At 38.3% G+C, this 12,937-nt stretch overlaps 1 pseudogene; it reads right to left on the reverse strand.

The window, feature by feature from the left end:
* The window catches only part of LOC102820353, a 53,956-nt pseudogene extending 45,064 nt beyond the window's left edge, over window positions 1-8,892 (reverse strand).
* Between the last annotated feature and the right edge of the window lie 4,045 nt (window positions 8,893-12,937).

A 12,937-nucleotide genomic window follows, 5' to 3' on the forward strand; every position in this document is an offset into this window, starting at 1 on the left:
CACTCCCATAAAGATGATATACTATTTGCTCCCATAAAGATTTAAAAGCCTTGAAAACTCAAAGGGCCCCGATGAGCCAGAATTGCCTTTTAACAGCAATGAATTTGGTATGTATATATATGATGTTGTTTTTAAGTACAAATGTGTCACATTCAACACATAGCAATCCAGTATAGGGTTTCCAAGTAGTTGCTGGTGGGTTTGTACTGCTTACCTTATAGTTAGTGGTCTAGTGCCTATACTACAGTTATATATATATAATATATACATACACACATACATACATACATACAGAGAGAGAGAGAGAGAGAGAGAGAGAGTCCTGGTGTGGCACTATAGGAAAGCACAGAATTGTAACATTGGTTTGAATAGCAAGATTGGCAGTTCAAACTCACCAGCTGCTCCTCAGAAACTCTATACAGGATTATTATGTGTTGGAACCTACTCAACAGCACTTAACTACATCTATGTATGTAGGTGTATATATATATATGGTATGTATATGGTGGTGGCAGCTTTCCGAGGCTGTAAATCTTTACAGGAGCAGAAAGCCTCATCTTTCTCCTGCAGAACAGCTGGTAGTTTCTAACTGCTGACCTTGGGATTTGCAGTCTGATTCATATATATATATAGTTTATTGTTATAAAGTGTCGTTGCATCAGTTCCAGCCCATAACAATCCAGTATAGGGTTTCTGAGGAGCAGCTTGTGGGCTTGAACCACTGACCTTGCAGTTCAAACTGATTTTGCTGTCCAGCACATTAACCCACAGCGGGACTCCTTATATATATCCAATGTAAGATTTATAGCCTCAGAAACTCTGTACAGGGTCACTATGAGTTGGAACCGATTCCACAGCACATAATAACATCAACAACAACACACACACACATACATACATACATGCATATACATGGAGTCCTGGTGTGGCGCTGTGAGCCAGACTGCAAAGCCGTTTGAACTGCAAGGTTCAAGCTCACAAGCTGCTTCTTGAAAACCCTATACAGGGTCGCTATGGGCTGGAACTGACTCCACAGCACTTAGCAACAACATACATATAAATACACACACACATACACATATATTTATATATCAGGAGTGTTGTGACTGCACATGTTAAACACTGGACTGTGAACCACATGGTTAGAGGTTTGAGTCCACCATTTGCTTTGTGGGAGAAGGTTGAGGCTTTCTGCTCCCATGAAAATGCAAAGCCTCAGAAACCCTATACAGCATACCTGTAAGTCAAAACAACTGATGGCTCGTAACATCAACAACAGACATATATATGAGGAGATTTCAAAAAGTTCACAGGCAAGTGGAATTAAAAAGATAATAGAATTTTTCCATGAACTTTTTGAAGTCCGTGTGTGTGTAATTATATTATTTATTCTTGTTTTTTTTTTTAAATGACATTGAGGTCATGGTCCATGTCTTGTACTTCATTTCCTCTTTGGATGAAAGTGGAAATAAATTTAACATGTAAAGAATTAATTTATGTTCTTTTCTTTTGGAAATATTGTACTTGTTCTGAATTATGAATGTTTTCATACTTGGGTCCTCTAACAGAGGAGCATACATTAAAAAAAAAAAAAAAAAATTGCCCTGCATTTTATCATTGCTCCCACTGAAATACTAACATCCTTAATTTGTCTTCACTTGCTCTGTTTTCCAATCAGCCCCTAGGTCTGGACTTACAGAAGTGGTATTGCAGAAAACAATTAACAGGTAAGACTAGGAAACCCGTCCTTTGATGTCTCTGAGGAGTCTGTGGATGGTGTTAACAGTTAGCAGCTGATTATTAGTGAAAAGTTCAAAATAATCCAGAAGCACCTCGAAAGACAGACCTGGAGAACTGCTTTTGAAAGGCCATTCACAAAAACTCTACATCTTCGTTATTGTTGAGAAGTGCCTTTGAGCCATTTCTGACTCATAGTGACCCTGAACAGAGTTTCCAAGGAGCAGCTGGTAAGTTTGAATTGTCAAACTTTTGGTTCAATCCAACCTTGTAGTTGAGTGCTTATCCTACAGGGCCACACCTGGACACCAATAACACTAGGGAGCAGATGTATTCGGCACACATGGGGCCACTATGATTCAGAGTCACCTCACAACAACTACCCAGCTAGCTTGTGCCTTTGAAAGAGAGTATTCACCTTCTTTCCTTCCCCAGGCCTAGATATATTTGTTGTAGGGAGTTTTTTATAATGTGCTACAATTTTACTGTTAGAAACCCTACACCATGGCAAACTCTCTCCCTATCCCCTTTTTCTCTTTCAGTAAGTAGGAAGAAAAGACTTCTAATTTAGGGAAGAAATCTTAATTGGGAAGTGAAGACAATTTATAAAAAAAACTGAAAATAACTGAACATTGTCAACAGCTCTGAACTCACATGAAATGTAAGCATTACCAGCATTTTTTCAATGCAGATTTTTACCAGAAAAAAAGGGGGGAAGAAAGTCACCAAACCAACCCTTTCACAGCACAGCTGGGTTCTATAATTCATTACAACAGCCAAACAGAACTCAGAATCCTCAAAGTTTTTCCAGGCAGGAAAGCCTCTCCTCTGCCTGGCCCACAGGTAGGCCTCTCCCTGGCCCTTGGCCCTTTGGCCTGTCCTTTGCCCTGTGCCAATAGTGTTACAAAGATATTTTAGGGCTGTGTGTGGCCATGAGCCCTTACCAGGCTGCAATACTCAAGCTTCATGTTGGCGTACTTGGTGTTATCTTTGGTCATGATACTGCCCCAGAGTTCCAAGGCTTTCTGCATGGTTTTGCACAGTTGAGCTCCAATCCCTGCCGAGTTCTGCAGGATCACAAAACTTGGGTCTCCACTGTCATCGAATCTCCTCTTCAACACTCCAAAGCTCAATTGAATGTGGACTTCCACTTTTCCAGTTCTTTGCAAGAGTCTTGTTGGAAATCACCCTTTTTCTCAGGTCATCAGGGTATGCCTTCCAAATCTCCACATACTTGGTGACCTGAATGAAGCAGGCCTTCAAAGATTTCTCAAAGGTTGTTGAAATTGTTCTGTGTTCAACTTTGTATCTTATCTCTCCATGGAGAAGAGATATCCACTCCACAGGTACAACTGTCCAAGGGGAAATTTCTAATAGTGCGACATTATATAAGATAAGACCAAATCCTGGAATTTCAATTCCCAGTCTAAGTACTAAGGAAAAGCGATAAAGGTTTTTAAAAATGTTTAATATTTGTGTGTATGTTGTATTGTTGTTAAATGCTATCGAGTTGCTTCTTGCTCATTAAGATAATATGGTTTCTGAGGAGTGCCTGCTAGATTTATCATTCCAGTATTTATCCTACAGGTTCACACCAGACTCTATATACATATACAGAAAATCCATATGTTGTTATTAAGTGCTGTTGAGTTGGTTCTGACTCAGTGATACTGTATAGGGTTTTTGAGGAGCAATTAGTGAATTTGAATTGCCAACCTTGTGGGTTAAATGATCTTGTGGTTCAGTGCTTATCCTGCAACGCCACTTAGAACCTTGGTGTGGCGCTCTAGGATAAGCGCTGAACTGGTAATCAAAAGGTTGATGGTTCAAACCCACCATCCACTCCTTGGAAACACTATACAGAGTCCCTGTGAGTCAGAACCATCTCAATGGCACTTAACAACGACATACATATTTACAATGGAAACATTCATTGCTTAATGTTTATATGTTTCATTTTATGAGTTACTAAAAACCTCTGTCATTTTTATAATTAAAATGTCATGTTGCATTTATAATAAATGTGTGCATGGCTGTATTTTCTGAGCCAAAACTTGACATGCATGATGTGACTAATGAGAATGTTAGTCGATATGGGATCCAATAAAAACAATTATTTGAAGTCACTTTGAAAAATAGATGTTTGAGCTCTGCCAATTGTGTATTATGCTTGGTTGCCTCTGTTTACGTTTCAGGGATAACTTCTTTTTTTTTTCTTTTGATAACTTCTTTTTGCATCCTATGGCTAAATTGTGTGTTTTTAAGCAAAACTCTGTACTTATTCCATACATTTGTTAGGATTGAAAACCATCATACCCGTTAAGTTGGTCTTTGAGTTCCAGAATTCCCCAAGGAGCTTTGTAAACCCTGAGCTGCTCACAGAAGTGTTCTCCCACGTTACACTTTTAATAATCCTGGATCCCAGATTTGACCTTAATGCAGGTCATGTGAAGGTATTAGTGATGGAGTCAGGCAACTAACTAGCTTCAATCAGGAGTCTTTTACTGAGGCAAATAAACAGAGGTCAAATCCTATCCCACATTCTGTAGCACAGGAGAGAGGGAGGCAAGAGCATTTACAAGGAACACAGTGTGTGGTTCAACAACCACGTTCTCTGTCACACAACAAAAAGTAAAGCATCATAGGTATTACCAAAGGCATCGCGGAGTTTTCCAAGAACTGAGTGCAAACTAGAAAATCCTCAAGGCTCTGCTACTTCAAAATGCAGAAGGAAACAGTTTAGAACTCACAGTTTCATAGCATAGCCTCCTTTTCCCTATAGGATAATGACTCTTGGAAGTTATGATTGAATTTTTGTTTCAATTTATCTCCTTTTCAAACTTGCAACCCAGGATGTTTGTGGCATTAATGTGATTTCTGTTCTGTTTCATTAATAAGTTCAAGTTTATGTTAGAAATATAAGAAACTATGAAGTTTTTTATATATAGAATCACATCACCTGTGTAAATTAGTGATGTAGGAGCAAACTGATATTTAACATGGTTATTTGGATTTAAATTTAAATATAAAATCATTGGAAGTTTATTGTACTTTTGTACTTGAAGCTGATATTTTTTTGGACATCTATCATGCAAAACCTAATACTAATTTTAAAGATAATTCTAACCCGTAAATAGAAATCAGACAGCTGATTATTGGGAGCTTACATTGCATTCTGTTATGCATAGGGTCGCTATGAGTCAGTACCAACTCAATGGCACCAAACAACAACATGTCCTTGTGCGGTGCTGTAGGATAAGCACTCGACTGCAATGTAGATTTGAACCTCAAGATTGGAGGTTGAAACTCACCAGCTGCTCCCATGGATATGCTATACAGAGTTGCTATGAGTCAGACCAGTCTTGATGGCACTTAACAATAATAATATCATTAAAGGACTTCTGGTGTGGCATTGTAGAATAAGCACTGGGTCTTAAGTTTGGTTTGAACTGCAAGGTCAGTGGTGCAAAATTATCAGCTGCTCCTCAGAAATCCTATACAAAGTCACTAAGAATCAGAACTAACTCAAGGGTACTTAACCACAGCAACATATCTTTAAGGGAGTTCTGGAGCACTATGGGTGAAGCATTGGGCTGCTAACCAAAAGGTCAGTGGTTCAAATCCACAGGGGAAAGATGTTGCTGTCTGCTCCAGTAAAGTAACAGCTTCAGAAACCCTAAGTGGCAGTACTATTCTGTTCATCTAGGATCTCTATGCGTCAGAATCCACTCGATGGAAATGCGTTTGCTTTTGCTTATATCCTTTAAGAAGTAGGAAAGTCAAGAATTTCATATATGTACCAATATTTAATTGGAAGTACTATTTTTTTTTTCATTTTTTATTTTTTCTCTTTCATTTTTAGAGTTAGGCTTGGTACTTAATCGATTTTCACCTCCACTCCGCACAGTGTGTCTGTTGGGGTGGGGCAACTCTGCTGAGGAAGACATTCAGTGTGTGAAAGAAGAAAGAGAGGTATTTCCGGAAGAATAAAAAGGTTTTGTTTTGTTTTATTTTGAGAGGGTTTCTCAAAGTTCGCTAAAAGTGGAATTGAAAGCTAGTGGGATTTTGCATGTACTTTTTGAAGCTCCTCATATTTTGCAATAACTTTTCTAGATATTTGTTCCCATGTAGCAAACCTCTTCGAAACGTAGTGGTTGCTACAAGCTATAATTGATTTATTTGCTCACAGAGCTCACATGTCAAGGACTTGCTTTGACATCTGGGACCTCAGTTGAGGTGAGGGTCTGAGAAGCTGCGGAGTGTCCAGACATCCCTTTCTTCTGGAGCCTCGGAGTTTCTTCATATCATCTCTCCATGTGGTCACTGCAGCATGGTGGCCTCGTGTTGAACATGTTGGCTCAGCGCTCAAGAGCTAGTGTGCTAGAGACCAAGGTAGAAAGTGTAAGGCCTTTTATGATCTAACCTGCAACGTCACTGTGCATGCTACAGGTTACATGGGGTCAGTTTTGATTCCACAGAGAACGGACTACAGAAGGGTATGAATAGTGTCAGATGCAGATTGCTGGGAGATGTGCTTGGAAGTTTCCATCATGGTTAAAACAAGGCCACTGGAGCCAAACTACTTGGGTTCATATCTACCTTAAGCCTCTTTAGCTCTGTGACATTAGACAGCTTACTTCTATCTCACTGTAATGTGCTTTCTTCATTAGTAAAATGATAGAAAATTTTGTCTATCAATAGGTTGTTTGGAGACTTTAATGTTTGGCAAGTAGTAAGGTGCTCAAGCAAAGTTCATTCTGAGTGTCATTATTGGTGGTGGTGGTTATGTGCTGTGGAGTCGTTTCCAACTCATAGCGACCCTGTACAGGGTTTCCGAGGCTGTAAATCTTTATGGGAGCAGAATACCTCATCTTTTCCCACAGAACTGCTGGTAGTTTCGAACTGCTGACTTTGAGGCTTGCAGCCTGATTCGTAACCACTACACTACCAGAGCTTTATGATACCATTAATCTGATCATTTACATGACACTATGAATGTTTGTTGTTGTTAAGTGCTATCCAGTGGGTTCCGATCCATAGTGACTTGAACGGCTTTGTGGTTCAAACTGACTTTGCAGTCCAATGCATTAACCCACAGTGCCACACTAGGACTCCATGAATGTTTAGGGAAATGTTTTTATCTTGTCACAGAAGACAACATTGAATTATTGTAAGCTCCCTTGTCTTCTCTGAAAAACAAAAAACATTTTTCTGTAGCCATGTATTTCCATTTCTGCCCTGACATAGTTACCATGTAGGTTAAGTATTAGGAGAGATGTTTCTGTCAAACGTGAACTACAGTGATCTTCTCTGTGCACAAACCTCAAGCCAGACCACACTGTAAAATCATTTAGGTTGTATGCTTGAATAAAGAAAAGATATTTTCATGTAATCATGAACTTCACACCTATGTATTTAGCATAAGATTTCCAATATAAATATATGCATACTTTTAAGCACTTCTTAGAGAGCTACATTGTGTTTGTAGAATCCACTTTCTAGAACAGAACAATTATTGTGTTGTTGTTTTTTCCTTGGTTGTTGTAGAGTCCATTCTGACTCATAGTTACCCCATGTGTGTCAGAACGGAAATGTGCTCCAAGAGATTTTCAAAGTAGACCTCCAGCTCTTTCTCTGGTTACCCCTGGTAGACTTCAGTGCTAATCTACTGATCGATGATTTGCTCCATTCAAGGAAATGGTCAACATTACTTCAAGGCAAGCAAGTCTAATAGAGTCTGCATGCTTGTCAGCCCAAATCACACATACTTGGTGTTCAGACCAATCAGACCTCAAGTGAATTCAGTTAATCAGAACTCAGCAATGCACTGATGATAAACAAGAGTTCCTTGATTGCACCAACTAGGAGGACCAAGCAATTAAACCAAAATAGCTGTTGATGGGACATTCCTCCAAAACATAAATCAATTGAAAATGTGAATTACTCACCCATGGTTAATGATAAAAGGTAGACGTATTCACTGCAAAATCATCTTGAAGCAGGAAAGACTGTCTCAACATATTATTCAAGAGAGGATGAATAATATGTTTTTGTCAAGACAACAGCATGTGACTTTTGTGAAATTATTTTGCCTTATAGATGACTTTTGGAGTTTGTAGTAGTGAAAATTGTTGCTGAGCTCAGCTGCTTACTGGTTTCCATCCAGGGCCTTCTAAGAAGAAAGGCTTAGTGACTTAATTCTGAAAAACTCAGTCATTGAAAACCCTGTGGAGCCCATTTCTTCGCTGACCACATAGGGTCACCTGAGTTGGAATTTTCTCGACAGAAACTATGTACTAACTTTGGCAGTAGTATGATGAGTCTTATCTAAAACCTTACTGGTTCTTGGTCTACACTCAATATCCAATATTTTTCATTCTCTCTCTATTGTGTATTTATTTATTAGAACCCCCTAATGGGCTTCCAAAACTTCATGGTAAAATTCCATTACTTTTAATTTCATTTTTTGATCAACTTTTTTAAGCCTTTCATCTATAAAGAATTTTAAGATTGCACATTTACCCAAGAACAGGTGACAAAACTAAAACAGAGTTTCTGAAATAGTGTCTTAAAGTATTTACATTTTACTTCACCAAGATAGTTCCTTTTCTTTTACAGGAACTATAAACTTGGTTTGGCGTTAAAACCAATGATCTCTATTTAAGCATACATTTTCCTCCCACAGTTGAGGTACAACAGTCTTCGAAATAAGGAGTCTATGAGGAATTAATTCAATGTTGTGGTTCTTCTAGTGTGGGATTATTTTCCTTAACACAACCTTATAAACATTTTGGTGTGCTTTATCTTAGTGTTAGGGCCGACTAATGGACTAGAACCAAAATGGAATCATTGGGCTTCTTCTAAGACTCTTATTGGTTCAAATGGAGAGAGCTGAAGAGGTTGTGATTCTTAGTTTTGATCATTAACGTGCACATTTGACTGGAATATAAATATATGCTGCTAGTATTGTTTTGATTTTGAAGTTAGGAAATACTCACTCTGGTAGTTATAATTTAAAATGAACGCTTCCTTGGTCTTGAAATGAAATGACTGATAGGTTTGCTCACCTAGAGGTGACTGAATAATTGCTCTCCAGGGATCAGTAGAGTTGTAGCCTTTATCATGCTCGGTGATCCAGTTTCCACAGGTTACCATTCGTGCTTGGCTTGTCTCTCTTCTTACAGTTGTCTATTTGGACAGGTCTCAGCTGGTTTCCATGTGAGTAACAATGAACTACACTTACATAACACACCTCAGAATCCTCGCCCAAAGCATTAATTCCAAGTGGAGTCCCATTTGGCAGAGTGAGACTTGCTTTAGGACAGATTCTCTATGACTTGCCAGTTATATACACTTTTTCATTTATTCTGAGCTGGATGGATCCACTGACAGAGACCATGAGACCCTTGAGATAGACACATGCAGTACTTTGAAAATGGATGAATGTGATGACAATTCTTAGACCAGAGAGCTGAGATCAGATTTTGAGCTTGTTTGTTTTTTTCCACATGGAAATTACTAGTATAATTCCAGTGTACTAGCTTGTGACATCAAGTTACTTTATTTGCATAAAAAATAATGGTCCGTCAAGTCTTTCTCGAGTCATCTTATCGTGGATAGTGTTCATCCCAGAGTGGTATCACATACATGATCACATATCAATCTGTTACAAGAGCACTTGGCTTTGTTTTTTCTGTCTTTGTTTGGTTCCCATGAATCTGACCTTTTGCCCACCAAGTAACCTGACAAACTTCATTGTTTGTAACCAGCCCTCCAATATCTAAGCTATGCATCATATCTATAGATGTCAAACCATTCATCCTTGTGTAATATATTAGTCATGATGTCATTGTTGTTGTTAACTGCTCTCAATTTGATTCTGACCCATAACGACCATGTATAGGGTTTCCGAGGAGCAGCAGGTGAGCTTGAATCACTGACCTTGCAGTCCAAACAGCTTTGCAGTCTGGTGCATTAACCCACAGCACCACACCAGGACTCCTATTAGTAATGATAGGCGACACTAAATAATAGGCTAATAATGTTGTTGTTGTTGTTACGTGCCGTGGAGTCGGTTCTGACTCATAGCAACCCTGTACAGGGCTTCCCAGGCTGTAAATCTTTATGGGAGCAGAAAGCCTCATCTTTCTCCCGCAGAACAGCTGGTAGTTTTGAACTGCTGATTTTAAGGTTCACAGCCCAATTTGTAACCACTATGCTACCAGAGCTCCTCAGGCTAATGATAGGCTACACTAAAATGCAGTAATTAACAAATAAGTCCCCACATCTTAATAGTTTTACACAACAGGTATTTACCTTTTAAATAACAGCCTGATTTCTGTTTGGTAGCTATCTTTGATAGCTTTCTTCGATGGTGACTGAAGGATCCAGGGATTTTCCATATTGTGACTTTGTCATCTTGCAATGGTCTCTGAAGTTGCCACAAAAGGACAGTAGAACTTCATGGTTCGGTCTAGAACTGATAAATACATTGGTGACTCACATCATTTCCCCAAATCCACTTACATGGCCCTAACTGAGCTGCACAGGAGGCTGTGGAGATGAAACTTCATGTGTGTCCACAAGGAGAAAATGAAACATAAGTAAGCAAATATATAACCAAAAGTCTATTACAGGAAACCAGTGAGTTTTTTTTAGTTCTATGCGGTAGTCAAGACAATGCAACCTGTCCTACTCTACAGTTATGTTTTTTTCTCATACTGTGTCTGTCCTCAACTAATCACAAAACAGATCCACTTGAGCCAACAACACCTCAAGTTTTTTCATGTACTATTTTTACTGATTCTTATTTATTGACCTTTAAAGACTCAAACTAATTTCACAGGTCTTGCATGGGATATCATATTATGTGTGTCTTAGGCTGGATTCTCTAGAGAAGCAATATCAGTAAAATTTATACATGTATATATAAAGAAAATTTATGTCAAGGAACTGGCTTACACAGTTGTAGAAGTTGGCAAGTCCCAGGTCCATGGGTCAGATGAACCAAGATCTGCACATCACATGGCAGGCAGACAAGTACACAGGTACAATGGAAGGCTGCTGGTGACTCCTAGGATCTGCAGACAATAGAACAAGTAGGCTCAAGTCCAAAGAACCTGTGGTCAGATGATGAGCAGAAAGCTATCAGTTTTTCCAATTGTCCAATATATTGGAAGCAGGTCACATCCTTGACAAAATTTGCTTTCTCTTCATTTGCATGCTCACAGCAGATCTTATCATTGATTACATTATATTAGACCTTCTCTTGGCACATTATTACATTTTAACTTCCAAACCCCTGAGAATCCTGGCACAGTCAACTTCACACAGACACAAAACCTTAACTATCACAATGTGTTTTCTTCATCCTCTTTCATTCTGTTCCTGTATTTCATATTTTGTAACTATTTCCCTAGTTACAAAGTGGTGAGGTTGCTCTTATATAACATTACTTAAGCTTTATCTCTCATCTAAAATGTTCTGAAACATTGGATTTACCTTAATTTCATCCAGGTTTTCCAGAGGAGTGTGGAAGTGTTTACAAAGATGGAACAACTTAGTTGTGGAGAGTTCTCTCTGTTAAGATTATAGTCAACAGAAAGTGACCCAAAGCTTGAGTAACAATAGTTTATTTACTTCCTTTATTCCTTCCTCTCTCGTCCTCTCTCCCTCCCTTCCTTTATTCCTGTACCTTTTCTTCCTCTCACCCTGTTTTTTTTTTGTTGTTTTTTTTTAATAACAAGTCCAAAGTTTGATATTTGCACGGTACTCAGTGTTGATCTCCTTAGTGACACTGTGGGGCTTCCGTGTCCTTTCTCTCATTTTTGTCAGCCACATTGCTGTACCTCCAGGTGTGGCTTTCACACTAATTCTCTTTCATTCTATAGTTCTGTGATTGCTGGTGCATAGATGAGTATTGATTCTAATATGTGGTACATGTTAAATAAGTCCATTAATCTTTTATTTATATTGCATCTTAGAGAGTTATAATAGAAGGTAACTTTAAGTGGGATTGTAAAGTCAACCAGTTGCTTTACACATGAGTTAAGATCCATTATGCCTCCTACCAGGCTTTGAGCTCCTCCTTTGCCCCATTGTGAAACTTATTCTTTGAACATAATGTCATATGGAGTAAGAGCAACTTGGATTTGAAATGTTCCATGGTTGCTGAGGTTGGACTCTGTGTTTTGGTCTTCTAACGTTGAATTAAGGTCTTGATTCATTGCAAGTCCACATCTCCCCTTTAAAAAATAAAATTAAGCATCTTTCAAAATAAGTTTAAAGGCTGCTTTGTCATGTTCATAATGTTCATCATGTTCACAATAAGTTTTGGTGTTTGTCATGTTCATAAATGTCCCTATATTTTATTTGTTGTTATTGTTAGGTCCACTGAGTCAGTTGCTACTCATAGCGACCCTGTATAGGATTTCCAAGGAGCAGCTGGTGAACTTGAACTACCTACTTTGTGGTCCAAACTGACCTTGCAGTCCAGCACATTAACGCACAGCACCACACCAGGACTCCATATTTGTATCAGAATATAGATATTTTTAAATTAATTTTTCCAACATTTTTTTATTTGTGCGGAATTGTGGTCTGAAGGCCTCTGAAGAGTTTGCATACCCTCTGAGATGTCCATGAGGTTAAGGTTAGTTTCTAATAATACCAAGATATGTGTGGTGTTTTTTCTCAATCTGTTTTTTGCTGCGTCTCAAAGATTTTGGTATGTTGTATTTTCATTCTCAATTGTTTCTAGGAACTTTGTAAATTCACGTTTTATTTGTTATATTACCCAGAAGCTTGTATGGAGGGTGCTATTCAGTTTCCATATATTTGACTTAATTTCCTTGGTCTTCCTATTATTGATTTCTAATTTTATAGCATTGTTGTCCAAGAAGATGCTTTGTAGTATTTTGATGTTTGTAAATATATGGAGGCTTGTTTTGTGGCCTAAGACATTTTCTATTCTGGAGAATGTCCCATGTGCACTGGTAAAAAAAATGTGTATTGTGTTGTTGTTGGGTTGAATGCTCTGTACACATGAGGTCAAGTTGGCTGACTGTGTTGTTAAGATCCTCTGTATCTTTGTCGAGTTTCTTTCTGGTTGTTCTATCCTTTATTGAGACTATTGTATTTAAAATTTCACATTATTATTGTAGATTTGTCTATTTTTTCAAATCTATTAGAGTTTGCTTTA

Source organism: Chrysochloris asiatica, unplaced genomic scaffold (genome assembly GCF_000296735.1).
Source record: "Chrysochloris asiatica unplaced genomic scaffold, ChrAsi1.0 scaffold00028, whole genome shotgun sequence".
Taxonomy (NCBI): domain Eukaryota; kingdom Metazoa; phylum Chordata; class Mammalia; order Afrosoricida; family Chrysochloridae; genus Chrysochloris; species Chrysochloris asiatica.